The following is a 15,285-nucleotide window of genomic DNA, read 5'->3' as shown; positions in this document are numbered from 1 at the left end:
AAAGGAAATGGTCTCAAGCTGCACTAGGGGAGGTTTAGGTTGGGCAGTGGGAACAAATCTTCCCTGAATGGGTTGTTGAACACTGGAGCAGGCTGCCCAGCAGTGGTTCTAATGGACAAGCAGCTGAATAGGAGCCAGCAGTGTGGCCAGGTGGCCAAGAAAGCCAAAGGCATCCTGGCTGGGATCAGAAATACCCTGAAGGAGCTGGGGATGGTTAGTTTGGAAAAGAGGCTGAGAGGAGACCTCACTGCTGTCTACAGCTGCCTGAAAGGACATTGTGGAGAGGCTGCTGCTGGTTTCTTCTCACAGGTAGTGACAGAACAAGAGGCAATGGCCTCAAGCTGCCACTGGGTAGGTTCAGACTGGAGAGTAGGAAACATTTTCTCATACGAGTGGTCAGGGATTGGAATGAGCTGCCCTGGGAGGTGGTGCTGTTTTATTAAGGTGGGGGTCAGGCTTTTCCCCCAGGCACCTTGTGGCAAGACCAGAGGGCATAGCCTGAAGCTGTGCTAGGGGAGGGTTAGGTTGGATGTTAGGAAGCATTTCCTCATGGAGAGGGGAATCAGACACTGGAATGTGCTGCCCAGGGAGGTGGTGGAGTTGCCATCCCTGGAGGTGTTTAAGGCAAGGTTGGATGTGGCACTCAGCACCATGGTCTGGTCCATGTGGTGGTGTTAGGTCACAGGCTGGGCTTGATGACCTCTGAGGTCTATTCCAGCCTCCCTAATTCTGTGTTTCTGTGATCTAAGGAAGAATAGGGTAAATAAGTGCATGTCCTCTTCCTACCTGAATTGCTCTGTTTAAGCATGGGCTGTCTCTCTTGGAAACACCACCCAACTGCTGCTCTTCTTCTAGCTCTGCTAGCACACCCAATTACAGCACACTGAGAGGAGCTGTGTGTTATCCCCTAGCTGAATACATACTTCTGGCTAAACTCCTTTGTGTGCTTTCTGCCCCTAAACAGCTAAACGTTTACTCCTTTAAAGTGTTTGCCTTTCAACACCGTTTCCCTCCTAGCAGGGCATGGGTGGGATTCCCAGCCTTGGGCTGCCCTGCAGCTCTAGACTGAAACTAAACACAAAGCCCTGGGACCAAGTCCCATCATCTGCAGAACGTTGGGCAAGAGGAAATGTTTCTTGTCATAGCTCAGCTTGTTGGCCACGCTGGGAGAATTTGTTTTCACACCAAACAATTGGCTGACTGCTCTGAGGGAGAAGGAGAATCAAGGACTGATCTCTGGGAGAAAAGGCTCTACCTCAGCAGCAGTCCTGTAGCAGAGGCATGCTGGGGGCTTGCCATGGCTGTGTGCATCCAACAACTGCCCCCTTGAAACACAAGGATAAACGTTGTGCTAGCAGCACCCTTCAGTGCACAGCATGAGGGTTCAGGACACTTGCTGACATTTGCTTCCTGCTGCCTCTAGAGCATCAGACAAGTGGAGCAGGACTTTGCCTAGTTTTCATTCCCAGAACTTCAGTGTTGATGGTCCTGGGGAATTGATGAAGCCTGGAGGTGTTTGCAGGGTAGTGCTCAGCATGGACTTCTGTTTCAGGTTGACTTTCAGGTTCATAGAGCATCATTGAAAATGCTGGTTTGAAAGCACCATCCAGCCTCTGGAGTTTTATTTCATTGTCTCAACAGGAGCCAGCAGTGAGCACTTGCAGCCCAGAAAGCCAACCAGAACCTGGGCTGCAAGAGAAGCAGGGCCAGGGAAGTGATTCTTCCCCTCTGCTCTGCTGAGACCCCACCTGGAGCACTGTGTCCAGTTCTGGAGCCTCTATTACAGGAAGGATCTGGAGGGACTGGAAGGTGTCCAGGGAAGGGCCAAGAGGGTGAGCAGAGGGCTGGAGCTGCTCTGCTATGAGGACAGACTGAGGGAGTTGGGGCTGTTCAGTTTGGAGAAGAGAAGGCTCTGAGGAGACCTAATTGTGGCCTTCCAGGATCTGAAGGGGGCTACAAGAAAGCTGGGGAGGGACTTTTGAGGGTGTCAGGGAGTGACAGGACTGGGGGGGATGGAGCAAAACTAGAAATGGGTAGATTCAGATTGGCTGTTAGGAAGAAGTTGTTCCCCATGAGGGTGGTGAGAGACTGGCACAGGTTGCCCAGGGAGGTGGTGGAAGCCTCATCCCTGGAGGTTTTGAAGGCCAGGCTGGCTGTGGCTGTGAGCAAGCTGCTGCAGTGTGAGGTGTCCCTGGCCATGGCAGGGGAGTTGGAACTGGTTGATCCTTGAGGTCCCTTCCAGCCCTGACAATTCTATGCTATTCTTTTTTATTTGTTTTAAACCTGTTTTCCTGGTGCAGTTCAGTGGTGTCTTGCCAGGAACAGCCTCTGGTTTGGGTTTTGACCTTCCATTGTGAGAGGAGTGAAAGAGCTCTCTTGGGGTCCTGGTGCTCAGCCTGGCACAAGCCAAACCACGGCGCCTGTCTCCGTGTGTGGTACCCAGGCTGTTACTCTGGGCTTGTAAATCACCACCCAGCAGAAGGTGAAGCCTCTTGGTGTTGTGGTGGCAAATGATGAGAGTGGAGTTTTCATTTCTGCCTCCTGAGTGATGAGAGAGGACCCTAGGGACGCTTGGTTTCCTTCTGCATGTGCATTACACGTGCCTGGGGATTTGCTGAGCGTGGTGTTCAGCCTTTCTTCCCTGAACCATATTGCTTCCATGCATCTACATTTGGAGCAACACTTCCTAATTGCTTGTGTCCCAGGCAAAGCCTCTGCAGGTGGAAATGCATCATCTGCAGGTGAACAATATCACACCACACTGGAGGTTGGAAGGGACCTCCAGAGCTCATCCTGTCCAACCCCCCTGCCAGAGCAGCATCACCCAGGGCAGGCTGCACAGGAATGCATCCAGGAGGGGTTGGAAAGCCTCCAGAGCAGGAGACTCCACAACCTCTCTGGGCAGCCTGCTCCAGGGCTTTGGCACCCTCACTGGAAAGAAGTTTCTCCTCATGTTGAGGTGAAACCTTCCATGGTCAGGTTTGCCTCCATTGTTCCTTGTCTTACTACTGAGCACCACTGAAAAGAGCTTGCGCCCCCCCACCCCCCCTCAGCTATTGAGAGACATTGATCAGATCCCCTCTCAGCCTTCTCTTCTCCAGACTAAACAGCCATGTTGGAATGAAGATCACAGAGGAGCTGCTAACATCCAGCAGCTCCTTGCCACTTTTTAACAACAGTTTTAGGCTCCTTTGACTGATGGACTGCAGAGCTGCCTCAGAAATCCAGCTGGTTCCCCTGGACAAAATAATCTTGCTTTTGCCTTAAAAACTACTCTGGCTTCAATATGCTTCTAGAGCTCTGGAGTACTGAACAACAGCTCAGTGCTGAAGTCCTGACATTTGACATAATGCTCAAGGTGAGGGGCAATGGCCTCAAAGTAGAGAAGAGTAGATTTAAATTGGATGTCAGGAACAAGTTCTGCACCATGAGGGTAGTGGAACACTGCAACAGGCTGCCCAGAGAGGTGACTGATGCCTCATCCCTGGAGATATTCAAGGTGAGGCTGGACAGGGCTCTGGGCAACCTGATCTAGTGGAGGATGTCCCTGCTGACTGCAGAGAGGGTTGGACTTCATGACCTTTGGAGGTCTCCCTTGAGCCTTCCTTTCTCCAGGCTAAACAATCCCAGCTCAGCTCCTTCATCTCTTCCTCATAAACCTTGTAACCTAGACTTTCCCCACTAGCTCTATTGCACTTCTTGGGACACACTCCAGCACCTCAATGCCCTTTGTGTAGTTTTGGGGCCCAAATGCCCGTTTTTGAGGTGAGACATCAGTAGGAAGAGTCTGTTCAAGCTAGCATTTAACTCTGGGGTAACCCTGCCTTGTCTTTTCAGGGCATTTGGGTACCTAATGCTTCTTGCAAGCTCAATAGCTTTGAAATCTATCCTAGAGCATCTTGAACTCTGCCCTGGGTAAGGAAGCCAAAGATAGCAGTGAAATGTTCATTTTCTGTGTGTTTCTGAACTTAACCAAATCAACTTCAGCCTGGATAGATTAGTTCTGTGGCTTTGCAGCAAAATGTAATATAATGAGGAACTGTAGGCTAGAACATAACCTCACCCAATTGCATTACCACCCAGTTACTGCTTTGACGTCTTTAGAGCCATGCTTCCCTTTAAAACACACAGGGTCTGCCCTTCTGGCTGTCCACTTGGCTGCTTCTGTCTCGAGGAAATCCATAACACTGCTCTGCTGAGATCCCACCTCGAGTGGTGCCTTCCAGTTCTGCTGTCCCCAGCATAAGGAGGACACAGAGCTGTTGGAGTGAGTCCAGAGGAGGCCACAAAGATGATCCAAGGGCTGGAGCAGCTCTGCTGTGAGGATAGGCTGAGGGTGTTCAGCCTGGAGAAGAATCCAGGGGGACCTTAGAGCTCCCTTCCAATATCTGAAGGGATCCTACAGTAAGGTTGCAGAGGGACTTTTCATCAGGGTGTCCAGAGACAGGCCAAGGGGGAATGGTTTGAAGCTGAGGGAGAGCAGGGTTAGACTGGAGCTGAGGAAGAAGCTCTTCAGCAGGAGGGTGGTGAGACTCTGGAACAGGCTGCCCAGGGAGGCTGTGGCTGCCTCCTCCCTGGGGATGTTGAAGGTCAGGTTGGATGAGGCCTTGAGCAGCTGAGAGGTGTCCCTGCCTACAGTGGGGAGGTTGGAGCAGATGATCTCTGGTGCCTCTTCTAACCTGAGCCATTCTATCATAACTCAAGTATTCCATTGTGCCTCTGGCTCCTGTTGGTGTGAGCACATTGAGTGTCCAGGACAAAGAGTTTAGTCAAATCAAGGGCTACAGATGCTCAGTTTCTTGGCTCTAGAGGACTCAAGCCAGTTAGTTATCTTCCTGAAATCATTGGCTTAATGATTTCAGGAAGCCTATGGCAGAGAGGTGGAGGATCTCTGAGGTCCCTTCCAACCTGAGCCATTCTATGAATATGCTGAAGAAAGGAAAAAAGACTTGAAAGGAAAGTGGCAGGGGATGGGTGTAGGGGGGGGCAGAAGAAAGTAAATGGAGTTTTAGAGCTGGAGGGAGCCTTTGTTTTGCAGCTGATTTCTGGCTTTCAGCCTGATCTAGGAAACCACTTCTATCAAGGGAATGAAAGATTAAAGGCAGACATTTTAATTGCTTAAGGAAAAAAATATGATTTACTCCCCATGAGGTTCATCAGCATCCAAAGTAAGGCCTGCTCTGTACCATGCACTGCATCTCAACCATGCTGGAAGCTATGGCAGAGAGCAGCAGCTCCTTGCATCCTCAAGAGCAGGCTTCTAGTTCCACCACAAGAAAGTGATTTCCCAATCCCGCTGGAATGTGGTTTCCAGGGCAGAATTTCTGCTTGCAGGGTTCTTGTCATCTGCTGAATTTAAAGGATGAAATTGGAGGAGGAAACATCTTGTTATTACAGATCAAATACATGGAGGCCCAGCGAGATGGATGGCGTGAGGAGTTATCCAGAGGACACTTTTGTTTTCCTTCGGCTCTGATTCAAATGGAGCAGTGCAAATGTTGCTCTTCTGGCTGGTAGGATGTGAGGCAACCCATGGTGTGTTTGTGTAGGGCACTGCCAACGAGAGAGCTCTTCTGGAGCAAAATGAGACAGCTGAGAGGCTTTAGAAACAGCAGCCCAGGGCTGCTCCTCTTTGACTTCTCCTCCTCCTCCCTGCAGCAGCCCAGCCCAGGGCTGCTCCTCTTTGCCTTCTCCTTCTCCTCCTTGCAGCTGCAGCAGCCCAGCCCAGGGCTGCTCCTCTTTGTCTTCTCCTTCTCCTCCCTGCAGCTGAATTTTCTGTTGGAGCACCCCTCTACCCAGCTGTGACTATGATAGGCATAACACAGCTGAGCCTTCTTGAGCATCCCATCAGGCATCCCATACTCTCCAAGTATGGAATCAGCAGCAGCAGCTAGGTGCTCTATGGATTATAGTTATCATAGAATGGGCTGGGTTGGAAGGCACCTCCAAAGCTCATCCAGACCAACCCTCTTGCAGTCAGCAGGGACATCCCCAACTAGATCAGGTTGCTCAGAGCCTTGTGGAGCCTGACCTTGACTATCTCCAGGGATAGGACTTCAACTGCCTCCCTGGGCAGCCTGTTGCAGTGTTCCAGCACCCTCATGCTGCAGAACCTGCTCCTCACATTTAACCTAAATCTGTTCTTCTCCAATTCCAAACTATTTCCCCTCATCCTGTCCCCACAGGCCTTTGCAAACAGTCCCTTTGCAGCCTTCTTGTAACCCCCTTCAGGCACTGGCAGGCTGCTATTTGGTTTCCCTGGAGCCTTCTCTTCTCCAGGCTGAACAGCCTCAGCTCCCTCAGCCTGTTCTCATAGCAGACCTGATTATTTTCCTGCCCCTCCTCTGGAGCTGCTCCATCAGGTCCATGTCCTTCCTCTGTTGAGGTCTCCAGAGGTGGCTGCAGTACTCTGGGTGAGGTCTCAGAGCCAAGTGGCAGAATCCCCTCTCTGCTGGCCACACTTCTTGTGATGCAGCCTAGGAGGCCGCCTGGGCTGCAAGTGCACACTGCTCACGCTCAGGGAAGAGCTGTGCTGGAGTGGAGCCTCTGCAAGATGAAGAGGAGAAGAGTTTGTGCTCAGAGGCTGCTGTGCCCATGGTTCAATCCAGTCAGAGAAGGACCAAAAGCCACACCAGTGTGAGCCTGCTGGAGTGCTTTCATCAGCGGAGAACATTGCCCTAAGGGAGCTGCTGTCTTTCAAGTGTGGTCTGCTTGGCTTGTGCTTGTCACAGTAAGATCACCAATGCCCTTTTGGTCACAACCTTTACTGGAGCTGGACAGTATTTTGGGGGGGGAAACCCCTCAAACTGGTGCCAAGCCAAGGCATCTGGTTTGCTTCTATGTGTCCAGCACCAGTAATACCTTTAAAGCTATCTGCAGACAGGTTAAAACCCCCCCAAATGATGTACATGGGGAAAGTGGTTGCCAAGAAATAATGACAGTAATTATTTTCACTGGCCCTTTTATTTCTACTTATCTTTGTCTTCTTCATGTGTGTGAGCTCAGAAACAAATCAGCCCCCAGGGCAGTGTGTTGGAATTTGAGTTTTGGATTAAGCACCTTCTCAGTAGCCCTCTGGCTGCATGCTTGGACCAGTGACTGATGAAGGTGGTGGCTCTGCCCTGGACAGCACAAGTCAGGACCTGCAGCAGAAGTCAGCTTATCAAAAGGAACTTGGGAACAAGATCTTGCATGGATGGGATGATGGAGGGCTGCAATCCAATTAAAACCCCCCCAAGCTGAATCTCCTGTTTCAGTATTGATTAACACAAGTGGTTGCTTCCCGCTTTCCCCAGCCCAACCAGACAAAGCCTAACTGCTTGGTAATTAACAGGCTGGTGTCTGGTGGCTGAAAAGCTCTGCTCCTCTGGCTGGTTTAGTGTTTCAGAAAGGCTTAAGTTTGAATAAAGCATAAACATCTGGGTTGCATTCCTTAAGTATCCTCACATATCCTGAGAGGAGAGGAGCAGAGCAGCGTGCTGGATAAGCTGGCGTCTGAAGGTTTAAAGACCTCTGCTTAGTGCCTTGTAAGATGCAACTTGGCATTTTGTGGTAGTGTTCACAGAAGATGTTTACTTCTGGGCTGTGTTGTACTTCCTTTTGAAGTTTGTTCTCATTATTTTTTTATTGTAATGTTGTGCTTGAACTAGAGAAGTGCTTTTCTCTGTCGACATGCATTTAAGGCCAATGGCATCCTGCCCTGCATCAGGAGCAGTGTGGCCAGCAGGAGCAGGGAAGTCATTCTGCCCTGTGCTCAGCACTGGATAGGCCACACCTGGAGTCCTGTGTCCAGTTCTGGGCTCCTCAGGTTAGGAAAGATGTTGAGCTGCTAGAAGGTGTCCAGAGAAGGGCAACAAAGCTGGGGAGAGGTCTGGAGCACAGCCCTGTGAGGAGAGGCTGAGGGAGCTGGGGTTGCTTAGCCTGGAGAAGAGGAGGCTCAGGGGAGACCTTCTTGCTCTCTCCAGCTCCCTGAAGGGAGGTTGTAGCCAGGTGGAGGTTGGTCTCCCAGGCAAGCAGCACCAGAACAAGAGGACACAGTCTCAAACTGTGCCAGGGGAGGTTTAGGCTGGAGGTGAGGAGAAAGTTCTTCCCAGCAAGAGAGATTGGCCATTGGGATGTGCTGCCCAGGGAGGTGGTGGAGTCGCCATCACTGGAGGTGTTTAAAAAGAGCCTGGCTGAGGCACTTGGTGCCATGGTTGAGTTGCTGAGATGGTGTTGGGTGATAGGTTGGACTGGGTGATCTCAAAGGTCTTTTCCAACCTGGTTAATTCTATTCTATACTAAGGTCTTTTCTTTTCACTTTGTCTCCTGGCAAGTACCAGGTATTTGTTGTAAAGGATCATGGGCTGCTCAGGTGAAGTTTTCCTGCATCCTGTTAGCTATTTCATTAAGAATTCAGTGGTATCTGAAGCAGCCTTCTTCCTCCTAGAGCTGTAATGAGGATGAATAAATCTGATGAAGAGCAACTGAAGGAGCTGGGGATGGTGAGTCTGAAAAGAGGAGGCCGAGAGGAGACCTCATTGCTGTCTACAACTCCCTGAAAGGACATAGTGGAGAGGCTGCTGCTGGTCTCTTCTCACAGGTAATTAGGGATAGAACAAGAGGCAATGGCCTCAAGCTGCCACTGGGTAGGTTCAGAGTGGACAGTAGGAAATGTTTTTTCATGGCAAGAGTGGTCAGGGATTAGAATGAGCTGCCCAGGGAGGTGCTGGAGACCCTAACCCTGGCTGTGTTTCAAGGTGGTTTGGATGTGGTGCTTGGGGCTATGGTTTAGGGGTGAGCATAGGGTTCTGGGTTGGACTTGGTGATCCTGAGGGTCTCTTCCAACCTGAATGTTGGCAGCCTCTCCAATATCCTTTCAGGGAGTTGTAGACAGCAATGAGGTCTCCTCTCAGCCTCCTCTTTGCCACACTAACCATCCCCAGCTCCTTCAGTTGCTCTTCATCAGATTTATTCTCCAGGCCCTTCCCAGCTTCCTTGCCCTCCTCTGCCCTGGCTCCAGCCCCTCCACATCTCTCTTGTGTTGAGGTGCCCCAAACTGGACACAACACTCCAGGTGTGGCCTCCCCAGAGCTGAGTGCCAGGGGACAATCCCCTCCCTGCTCCTGCTGGACACAGCATTGCTGATGCCAGCCAGGATGCCTTTGGCTCTGGTGGCATGTGCAAGAGAGAAACCTTCCCAAACCTTCCTCCCTGTCTAAAGCCATTTATTCATGAATACTTAGGTAAGGGTAACCTTGGTCTTTGTGGTGCCTGAAGTGAAAGTGCTCCTGTGTGAGTTCTTGGCTCTTGCATGCAGTTGGCATCCTCTAGCAAAGCTTCATTGCATTTGTAGAGGCTGTGAGGTTAGTCCTCTGGGCATGCAATAATGCCCCTTTCCTGGCACAAAGCATAGGGTAATTGAATTAACAAGAGGGAAACATTAGCACAGAGCAGGTCATGAGGCAGGACGAAGGTTGAGCCAAGTCTACTGATGTTTACTCCTCTGACATGGTTGCTGTGACTGATGACAAAGTGCTGAGCATAGACAGCTGAGATTAATGACAGGCTGAGGATGCTGCTGCTCTGCAATGAGTTTCTCCTAAATTGCCTCTGTCAAACAAAAGATGAAATAAGTGCATGGAGGTTGCTCTGGAAAGACTATCTGGAAAGGCTCTCTCTCTATCTCTCCCCTCCTGGCTCAGCATGTTTTTAAGAGGGGGGAAAAAATACTTTCCAGTTAGTCAGCTGTAAAAGACCCTAATTTGCTTATTCTGTTGGGGGAGAAGTTCAATGAGCTGTTTGGGAAAGGGGACATGTAGCCTTTGCTTCTGCTCTGAGGAGGCTGCTACCTGATCTCTGTACTGCCACAGGTGTCAAAAGTGGAATTAAAAAGTGGCCCTCAAATGTGTCATGGAATGACTTGGCAGGAGCGTCACTTAGCTTTCCCAGAAGTAAAACCTGTGGCTAGCAGCTTCACTGAAGCCTTGGTGCCTTGGGTGACTGGGCATGGGCTGAAGTCTCCAGAGAAGGTGGTGGAGTCTCTGAAGCCTTTCCAGCCCTGTCTGGATGTGTTCCTGTGTGACCTGTGCTGGAATCTCTGGTCCTGCTCTGGTAGGGGGGTTGGACTTGATGATCTTTGGAGGTCCTTTCCAACCCCTAACATCCTGTGAGCCTGTGATATCTTTAACAATCACCAAAGCTTCCTACCAGCTGCTACTGTAAAGAAAGGTTTTTACCTGGCTAGTACCAGGAGGGTGCAAGCCTGGCTGAAAGTAGCCCTGAGAGATGGCAGCTGTGCTGCAGGTGCCACTCTGTGGGACAAACCCTGCTGCTGAAGGAGAGCCTTGAGGCCCAAAGGGAGAAATGCAGAGGTGCCTCAACTTGCCCTGGTGCAACTTGAGGTTGTTTTCTCTTGTGATTTGGGAGAACAGACAGACCCTGACCTATAGAATAGAATTAACCAGGTTGGGAAAGAGCTTAGAGATCATCAAGTCCCACCTACCACCCAACACATCTGATCAACTCAACCATGGCACCAAGTGCCTCAGCCAGGCTCTTCTTAAACCCCTCCAGGGATGGTGACTCCACCACCTCCCTGGGCAGCACATTCCAGTGGCCAATTACTCTTTCTGTGCAGAATTTTCTCCTCAGTTCCAGCTTGCCCCCATTGCCCCTTGTCCTGACATTGGACATCCCTGAGCAGAGCCTGGCTCCATCCTCCTGACACTGCCCTGCACATCCTTATGAACATGGATGAGGTCACCCCTCAGCCATTTCCAGCACAGCAGCAGCAGTGTCCTTGTGCTTCAAGCTGCTCTGGAAACAGAGGAGAAACAAAGTGCAAATCATCAGCTCTAATCCACTGATCAAAGGCAACCAAATGCATGCAGGGAACAGCTAAGCAAATTCTTCCACTCTTACTGAATCTGAGGAAGTGTTTACTGGGATTCAGCCAGCCCAGGACCAGATTCTTTTCTTTTTCTGGGTGGAAAATCCCTACTTGTAACACTTCATCACTTCTCAACCTTCTGGCTAAGATCAGGGGTACTATCTCTTGTTGTCAGTTTTAATATCTGGGATGTCCTCAGTGAGAGAACTTTATATTCAATGGATTGCTTGGTCTGGGAAGTGAACCCAGAGCTTGCTCCCTTCACTCCATACATTGACCTAGTACTGCAGTGACCTCTGGGGTTGTTCAGCCTGAAGAAAAGGAGCCTCAAGAGAGAGCTTCTTCCTTTCTGCAACTACCTGGGTGGTAGTTGCAGTGAGGTGGGAGTTGGTCTCTTCTCCCAAGCAACAAACTGTAGGACAAGAGGAAATGGCCTTAAATTGCACAGGGAAGGTTTAAATTGGACCTGGGGAAAGGTTTTCTCACTGGAAGGGTGGTCAAGCCCTGGAACAGCTTGCCCAGAGCAGTGGTGGGAGGTGTTATAGTTAGAGTGAGGTGGGAATTACCCAGGTTGGAAAAGACCTTTGAGATCATCCAGTCCAACCTACCATCCAACACCATCTAATCAACTAAACCATGGCACCAAGTGCCCCATCCAGTCTCTTCCCAAACACCTCCAGTGATGGTGCCTCTCTTCTCCCAACCAACAAGCTATAAGACAAGAGGAAATGGCCTCAAGGTATGGAGGGAAGGTTTAGATTGGACCTAGGGAAAGGTTTCCTCACTGGAAGGGTTGTCAAGCCCTGGAACAGGCTGCCCAGGGCAGTGGTGGAGTCACCATCTCTGGGGGGAATTGAGACACACGTGAATATGGTGCTGAGGGAGGTGCTCCAGTGGTGACTTGGCAGTGCTGGGTTAATGGTTGGACTTGCTGAGCTTCAAGGTCTTTTCCAACCACAACAATTTCATGGTTCTCCCTTTAAATGTTGGTTCAAATGCCCTCCTTCCTTAGACTTGCTGCCTTCATTTCTTGTTTCCAAGCAAATATTCTGCAAGATCAGCAGGAGCAGGGAGGTCATTCTGCCCTGTGCTCAGCACCAGTTAGGCCACACCTGGAGTCCTGTGTCCAGTTCTGGGCCCCACAGTTTAGGAAAGATGTTGAGTTGCTGGAAGGTGTCCAGAGAAGGGCAACAAAGCTGGGGAGGGGTCTGGAGCACAGCCCTGGGAGGAGAGGCTGAGGGAGCTGGGGTTGCTTAGCCTGCAGAAGAGGAAGCTCAGGGGAGACCTTCTTGCTCTCTCCAACTCCCTGAAGGGAGACTGTAGCCAGGTGGGGGTTGGTCTCTTCTCCCAGGCAACCAGCACCAGAACAAGAGGACACAGTCTCAAGCTGTGCCAGGGGAAACTTAGGCTGGAGGTGAGGAGAAAGTTCTTCCCAGCAAGAGAGATTAGCCCTTGGGAGGTGGTGGAGTCACCATCACTGGAGGGGTTTAGGAATAGCCTGGCTGAGGCACTTGGTGCCATGGTTGAGTTGCTGAGATGGTGTTGGGTGATAGGTTGGACTCGATCTCAGAGGTCTTTTCCAACCTGTCAGATTCTGTATCTCCATGGCCATTGTCTGTCTAGAAGGGAAGATACAGTGTGCAGATTTGCAGCCTGAGTTTTTGCTGTCCCTTTGACTGCTCATCACAGAACCCCAGGATCATTCAGAGTGGAAAGGACCCTGAGGATCACCAAGCCCAAACAATAGCTGCTCACATTAGTAGGGTTAAAATTGTTGCACTGAAATACCAGCTGCTCAAGTATACCAAAAACCAGCTTACCCTTTTCTTCCAAGTGAAAATTAAGTTTTTAGAGGCTCTGGGGAAAAGGTTTGATGTAGTTTTCTTTACCAGCAGAGTTCCTACCCATAGGGGAAATAAAAAACATAAGTTAATAATAGTAATAATAAATCCTTGGTGATTAATCTGCAAGCAGGATGCAGGCAATCTGCATTGTTTCCATGCATTAGTCAGCTGAAATACTCCTAGCAAATCCTATCCCTTTATCACCCTAATCCTCAGAGTCTGGAAGGAAAATTCAAAAGCATGTTCTAAATGGCTAAGCAGCTCCAGCCCCCTCCCCCCCTCCCTTCTTAACAACTTGCTTTTCAACCTCACATCAACTCAGGGCATTATTTGACTGAGCATTGAGCTCCCATTAGTATATGCAGAACAGACAACTCAATTTACCAGCTCTGGGGGCTCTGCTGACAATTATTCCCTTGACACAAAACAAATGGTTTGGGTTTGTCTGTGTGTGTGTGCAGGATGCTTCCTACCACTGCACTTTCTCCCAGGGAGTCTCTCAGTTATTCTTTGTTCTGGAAATGCTGACTTCTGAATCTGGGAAACCAAACCAAGGCAATGTGTTGCCTCAGCAGCTGTGGGCTGTGCATAGAATCACAGAGCTGTCAGGGTTGGAAGGGACCTCAAGGATCAGCCAGTTCCAACCCCCCTGCCATGGCCAGGGACACCTCACACTACAGCAGGTTGCTCACAGCCACAGCCAGCCTGGCCTGAAAAACCTCCAGGCAGGAGGCTTCCACCACCTCCCTGGGCAACCTGTGCCAGTCTCTCACCACCCTCATGGGGAACAACTTCTTCCTCACATCCAATCTCAATCTACCCATTTCTAGTTTTGCTCCATTCCCCCCAGTCCTATCACTCCCTGACACCCTCAAAAGTCCCTCCCCAGCTTTCTTGTAGCCCCCTTCAGATCCTGCAAGGCTACAATTAGGTCTCCTCAGAGCCTTCTCTTCTCCAGACTGAACAGCCCCAACTCCCTCAGTCTGTCCTCATAGCAGAGCAGCTCCAGCCCTCTGCTCATCCTCATGGCCTTTCTCAGGACACCTTCCAGCACCTCCAGATCCTTCCTGGAATAGAGGCTCCAGTACTGGACACAGTGCTCCAGGTGGGGTCTCAGCAGAGCAGAGGGGGAGAATCACCTCCCTGGCCCTGCTGGCTCTGCTTCTCTTGCTGCAGCCCAGGCTCTGGTTGGCTTTCTGGGCTGCAGGTGCTCACTGCTGGCTCCTGTTGAGTCCCTGCCCAGCCTGTATTGGTGCCTGGGATTGGCCTGACCCAGCTGCAGGACCTTGCCCTTGGTCTTGTTGAACCTCATGAGGTTGTCATGGGCTCAGTTCTGCAGCCTGTTCAGGTCCCTCTGGATGGATCCCTTCCCTCCAGCTGTCAGCTGCACCACACAGCTTGGTGTCATCAGCAAACCTGCTGAGGGTGCACTCAATGCCACTGTCCATGCATCTTCTGCTGGAGGTATCAGCAGTGTAAGCTGTGCTCTTGTGTGCTTTGTCAGCTGTGTGCATCCACTGTTCTTGCCAGAAAAGGCACAGGAATCCAAAGCATGACTATGGTTTGCCAGCAGACAGTTTATTGCTTGACCTTAGGACCAAAACCTCTCATCTGTGTCTTCAGCTGGCACAATCCAGCACTGCAACCCAGTGCTTGGTGTTGGATTGAACCCTGTTGTACAGGTGTGGGCAAGCTGCTGAGAGATGTAAGAGCTCAGGTAGAGGTTCCTTCAAGAGAAATTGCAGCCTGGGAGCCCTGAGGAGGGGAAGCAAGAGCTGGTGTGCTGTGTGGGGGTTTGGCAGAGTTATCAGTCAACAGCTGTAAGGCCAGACTCCTTGCAGCTGATAACAGATCTGCTCATTCAGCTTGGTCACTCATGCATGGAAAATCAAAGAAGATTAAAATCTGTTTAGAGAGAGACAGACAGAGAAGGGGGAGCCCCAACCACCAGCAAGCTCCAGACTACCAGAAAACTCTCTGTAAGGCACCAAGTGTAGCATGGGGAAGATTCATTTAGCACTACTGCTTTTAAAGGTAGCTCTGTTGGTTATTGATCTGGGACAGAGAAATTCTTGCAGCAGGAAATTAGCAACATCTGTGCCTGGCTTCATCTAGGTCAGTAGCAGCTGATAGAAATAGTGGAGTCTCTCAAACTAGAGCTGCTCCTCAGCCTTCAAGCAAACAGGGGAGGGAGGTAGTTTCAACCTACAATTCCAGCTGACCTTTATTTGCCTAACAAGTCTCATTCTTTCATTCAATCGAGCACTAAGAGGCTCCCAAGCCTATAAGGCTGCATGCAGCAGCTCAGTTGGGCACAGAAGAATTTATCAGTTCTCTTCTATTAAATGAATTTCTACATTTACCCCTAAATGGTTGTAATCTGTGTGGTCCACTCTGGCTGCCTTTAGGCTACCAAGTACCTCCATGCTTGGAGGTACACAGTGGATGCAGCCAGGACCTCCTCTTCTCCCTGTTTTTTATGGTTCCTAGCGCACCCCAGAAGCCTGAGCTGCTGAACCCAAGAAATTCTTAGTCTGCATGATGAGAGGAGCAGGAGCCTGAAGGGGGGGA

General features: G+C 50.4%; 1 non-coding gene across 1 annotated transcript; it reads left to right on the top strand.

Moving 5' to 3' along the window:
- The first annotated feature begins 10,993 nt into the window (after positions 1-10,993).
- Positions 10,994-11,185, top strand: LOC128899038 (U2 spliceosomal RNA). Its single transcript, XR_008463043.1, has one exon. It is a non-coding gene; the product is annotated as a U2 spliceosomal RNA (small nuclear RNA).
- The last annotated feature ends 4,100 nt before the right edge of the window (positions 11,186-15,285 follow it).

Source organism: Dryobates pubescens, chromosome 38 (genome assembly GCF_014839835.1).
Source record: "Dryobates pubescens isolate bDryPub1 chromosome 38, bDryPub1.pri, whole genome shotgun sequence".
In the NCBI taxonomy this organism is placed as follows: domain Eukaryota; kingdom Metazoa; phylum Chordata; class Aves; order Piciformes; family Picidae; genus Dryobates; species Dryobates pubescens.
Note: the sequence above shows the minus strand (reverse complement) of the source record. Positions and strands in the feature narration are given on the sequence as shown.